This window comes from Rhagoletis zephyria, unplaced genomic scaffold (genome assembly GCF_001687245.7).
Source record: "Rhagoletis zephyria isolate East Lansing unplaced genomic scaffold, Rhagoletis_zephyria_1.1 Rzeph_scaffold_05432, whole genome shotgun sequence".
Classification (NCBI taxonomy): Eukaryota; Metazoa; Arthropoda; class Insecta; order Diptera; family Tephritidae; genus Rhagoletis; species Rhagoletis zephyria.
The window spans coordinates 4,864-9,329 of NW_016162515.1; the positions used below are offsets into that span (position 1 = coordinate 4,864).

Genomic DNA, 4,466 nt, shown 5'->3' on the forward strand with positions numbered 1-4,466 from the left:
ACAGGTAATCTGGCGAACGGCTGGTCCGATTTTCATGAAATTTTGTATATAATTGCATTCAGCAACCACCATATTTTAGGTAAAAAAAATTTACTTTTTTCCGGTAGGTGGACCAGTGACCGATCTATTTGAAAAAAATCTTATTATGGTCCGACCGACCAATTGCCTTGTTTGTTGCCAGCAGCGTTTCTTTTTCTTTGCCCTAAGTACTGCCGGCGAGCGACTTGAGGACCTTGTTACGGCTCTGTACTTTGTTGATAACTGTGGTTGTGTGCGTGGAGTAGAGCAGACTATCAAAGGTGACCCCTAAAACTTTCGAGTTGTTTACTGTCGGTATTGGTGTGCTGCCTAATTCTAGCCTGACCTCCTTCGCCCAGGTGGTGAGAGGGTCTCCGTTGATTTCGTTGGGGAGAGTGTTAGGCTTCTTGCAGTGAATAAGCGAGAAAGGCTGAGAAAGGCTGAGAAAGGCTGAGAAAGGCAGAGATCATCAATTCCATTCCCAGACGACATATCGAGCAGTCGTCGGCGTACGACATCAGGGAAAACCACTCAGGTGGCTGGGGGAGCTTTGATATATAGAAGTTGAACAGTAAGGGGGAGAGGACATCACCTTGTGGTACCCCTTGTTTCATTCTTACTGACGACTCTCGACCACTCATATAATTCGCCGACCATCGATTGAGTCCCTGTGGGAGTGAGGAGGCCTTCTAGCCAAGTTGTATGGCAGACATGCTGATGCTTCGTTGAGGTCAGGTGGTAGGTGAAGTATGGGAGTAGCAGGGCCTCTAGTGTCTTCACGACCGGGGAAAGGAGCGTTTTCGGGCGATAAGAGTCTCTTTTGTTGGCGGGTTTCCCCGGTTTTAGCAGTGGGACCACTCTCTTTCACACACTTTCAGCATCAGCATGCAGATTCCGTCGGGTCCAATGGCTTCGGAGGCCTCACTTCGCCGCTGGTGAAAACAAGTGGTGCACAATTTTTAGGCAGTTTGTGCAGCGCCCCTGTCACTCGATGCTTGGCCTTAACTATCGAGGGCTGCAGTCTGAATTGCCGACTAAAGTAGTTTGCGCATTTCTTCGGGACGGACGAAGCGCGACCTTGAAATGAGGTTTCCACTCTGTCATCACGCTTCGTCGAGTTGGACAAGGACCTCACGGTTGACCATAGCTTACTCACACCAGAGGCGAAGTTACAGGCCTTCAAGTGCTCTTCCCACTTTTTTCGCTTGTGCTGATTTACCAATTGCCGAATTCAAATTAAGGTCCTTCAAGCGAGGATCACCGGGATCGACCTGGCGTCGAGGTGGTCACGCTCATTTGCTAGTACAGCTGATTCAGCCGGGAAATTTAGCCAGGCTTGAGTGCCAAAGATCGTTGTGCGCGTTGAAGTCACCTACTACCATTCGGTTGTCACCTCTGAGTAGCGCACCTATGTCAGTCTGATATCCTGCCGAGCAGCAGGTGACAGGGGGTATATACACGTTAAATATTTCGAGCTCGACATCGCCTGAGTTGTTGTACAACTTCGTTTCTTGGACCAGAGCTATCAATATGCCATACCGACCCATAAAGACTGCTATCTCTTCAATCTTGCTCTGGAGTCCGTTGAAGTTCAGTTGTAAGAGTTTCGTATGCCTTGCGAGGCTGGTCGCGATACGGGAGGTGAAGAACGTGTGGGGTCTACCTTGGGCCGGTTGCTGTTGCTGCCTTGCGGTGGGTGGCTGCAGTGGGTGCGATGTTGTTTGCGCCGACAGTGCTCTACAGCAGGGGGTGCTGTAGTTCGTTGTCCACTCGCGTGTGGGGCGTAGGCCGGAGCATAGACGGAAGTGGCACCAGCCAAGGTATGTATTGCATTTGACTGATGTCACGTTCCGGTATACTCTGTTCTGGCAAACGGAACAGATGGTTTGGACACCCAGGAGCTGCTGGCTGGCTCGCACACGCGAGTTGGAGCGGCCGGTAGATTGTTGTGAGGATTGAGAGGGTGCGGAGGTTTGCTGTTGCTCAGAGGAGCTTCTAGGAGCCTTTCAGGCTCTTCGGGTGCTGGCTCGTACATGCGCGTTGCGCGAGCGGGTAGCCGAGGAGGCTGGTGGTGCTATTTGGCTTGAGCAACAGGGGCCACAAAGCGTGTGGTCCACTCCTGGTGAGACCTAAGACCAGAACAGGTTGTTAGGAGACTCCATCCGTTGCTTGAGTTGCACCTAACCGAAATGGAGTTCGGATGGAGTCAATTCTGGCAAACGCAGCAGAAGTATGTTACTGGTCCAGGGTTGGGCTCAACACTCGTCCGGAGAAGAAGAATGCGGAGCAATCCTGCTGCAAGGTATTGCTCCATGGACGTAAAATGATTGAAGGGTATCGCCGATCTAAACGGGGTTAGGTCGCCGAACAGCCCTTGGTCGGGTAAAACCCGAGTCATTAGGCACGTAGAGCTGGCTGTCGTGGGAATGCTTCATGTTCGTTTTCATCTTCGTATTCATTTTTAATATATATGTAGATGTATGCAACTCCGTGGTATTAATTGCAAGTTCGAATACATATGTAACTTTCCAAACTTTCTCTTTTGACACCTCTGAAATACTTAGTATGTATATATTTTCAGTATCGCTGGTGGAACAGTCTTTTCAAGCGATGCATATGTTACACATCGCTGACTTTCGAGTGAAAAGCCGCCCTGCTGTGGAACCTCGTGCTAAATGAATTCCTGCTCCGCACATCGAAAGCCGCTACGGTCGTTGCTTATGCGGATGACTAAGTTATTCTGGTCGTGGGGAAATTCCTCTCCACGGGCAGAAAGAAACGGACTAGGAGTTAATCCAACTAAAACCGAACTTGTTCTCTTCACCAAATCTTGAATTGTCAAGAGAAGCAAAGTTTTTGGAGGTTATTCTCGACTTTAAGCTTTCTTGGAAAAGGAACACCGAAGAGCGGAGAAATAAGGCGCTCAATGCGCTGTACTCCACATATAACAATAATACTAGATTGGCGCTTACACATATGTTAGTTTTGGCCGAGCTTTTCCTCCGAATTGTGGCGTGCGCCTTGATGTTGTCACACAAAGAGGAGGGACCTACAGTTTTACGCCGACTACGAACGGCGATTGTATTTTTATGAGAAGCTGTTTTTCATGGCAGAAATACACTCGGAGGTTTGCCATTGCCTGCCGAGGGGCGACCGCTGTTAAGAAAAAACCTTTTTTCTATATTTTTGCGCTGTTGCTTTGACCAGGGACTGAACCCAGGCCCTGCGGAGTGGAAGCCCACACTGCTTACCACTACACCACAGCGGCATTACCATAGTTTAAATTGAGTTTGATTTTTCCAAACCATTTTGGTTGATACCCATATTGCAATAACTCATTTAACTTTTTAAATAATTTTAATAACTCTTATTTTTGAAAGGGTGACAACTAAATATATACGAAAAACTAAACCAGGCCAAGCTCTTTAATTTGACACCTCATTTTTGAAAATCGAATGAACGGTGCAGATCTGATGACCTGGACGAAAGATTTCTTCGCGTATTAAATATATAGATTATAAATAATATATACATTTAGCTGGCAATCTTCGTTGAAATATTTCTGTTTAAAAGCTATTTCAGTCTTCTTTCCTTTGGTACCAAATGTGTTTGATTTGGATAAGCGGTTTGTTTATTATTCGAAAAGACTTTTATTTCGGACTTAAAAAATAGTTGGTCAAGTTTAACTTTTATTGCTGGACTTAAAAAGTAAAAGTCCGGATTTTTAAGTTATTATTGAGCTTTTCCCAAAAAGGTCGAAAAATAAAAATAATCTAGCATTCTTGTCCAGAAGGTCCTGGGATCAAAGGAACATTGATAACTTTATTCTAGGACAATATTTTGCCCCGGACTTTTATAACATTGAAAAAAAAAAAAATTAGGTAAAACTTGACATTTAAGATCAATTTAAACTTAAGATGAAAAGATAAATAACAAAAAAAAATTTTATGTTTTGATTGAGGACCAAGTCTGGTATTTAAAAAAAAAATAGCATAATTCACATAATTACATAATTTATTTACTTTCTTCAAATTCTGAATTACAAAAGCTTTAAGAAATTCAAACAAACTTTAAAATTACAATTTAAATAAATAAAAGATTATAGACAATAACAATAAATGTTGTGTATCTGCATAGCAATTGGATCTAAACAATATTTTTTTCCTCATCCGTGCAGCTTCTACAGAAATCGTTATGCGGGGCCTCGAGCCTGGCGGCCATGTGGCCAATGGTCCAATGTCCCGTTCGTATTCCTGTGAGAAGCCTAACGTTTGGCTTTGAAAGCCTTAATAGACTCTTTATTCTTCGTGATACCCTGCAGGTGTACAGACTTTCCCACCTACTGTTGGTAGTTACCCTCTCTCTCAACTTGTGATGACACAAATCGTAGGGGACAATTTAAAACCTCCGAGTTTATTTCTGCCATGAAAAACAGCTCATAATAATAC

The 4,466-nt window shown here is 44.6% G+C and overlaps 1 protein-coding gene across 1 annotated transcript in view; it reads right to left on the reverse strand.

Annotated features, from left to right (window-relative positions):
• Sec24AB (Protein transport protein Sec24AB) overlaps window positions 1-4,466 on the reverse strand; it is a 15,678-nt gene that overhangs the window by 4,863 nt on the left and 6,349 nt on the right. The window lies entirely within an intron of this gene.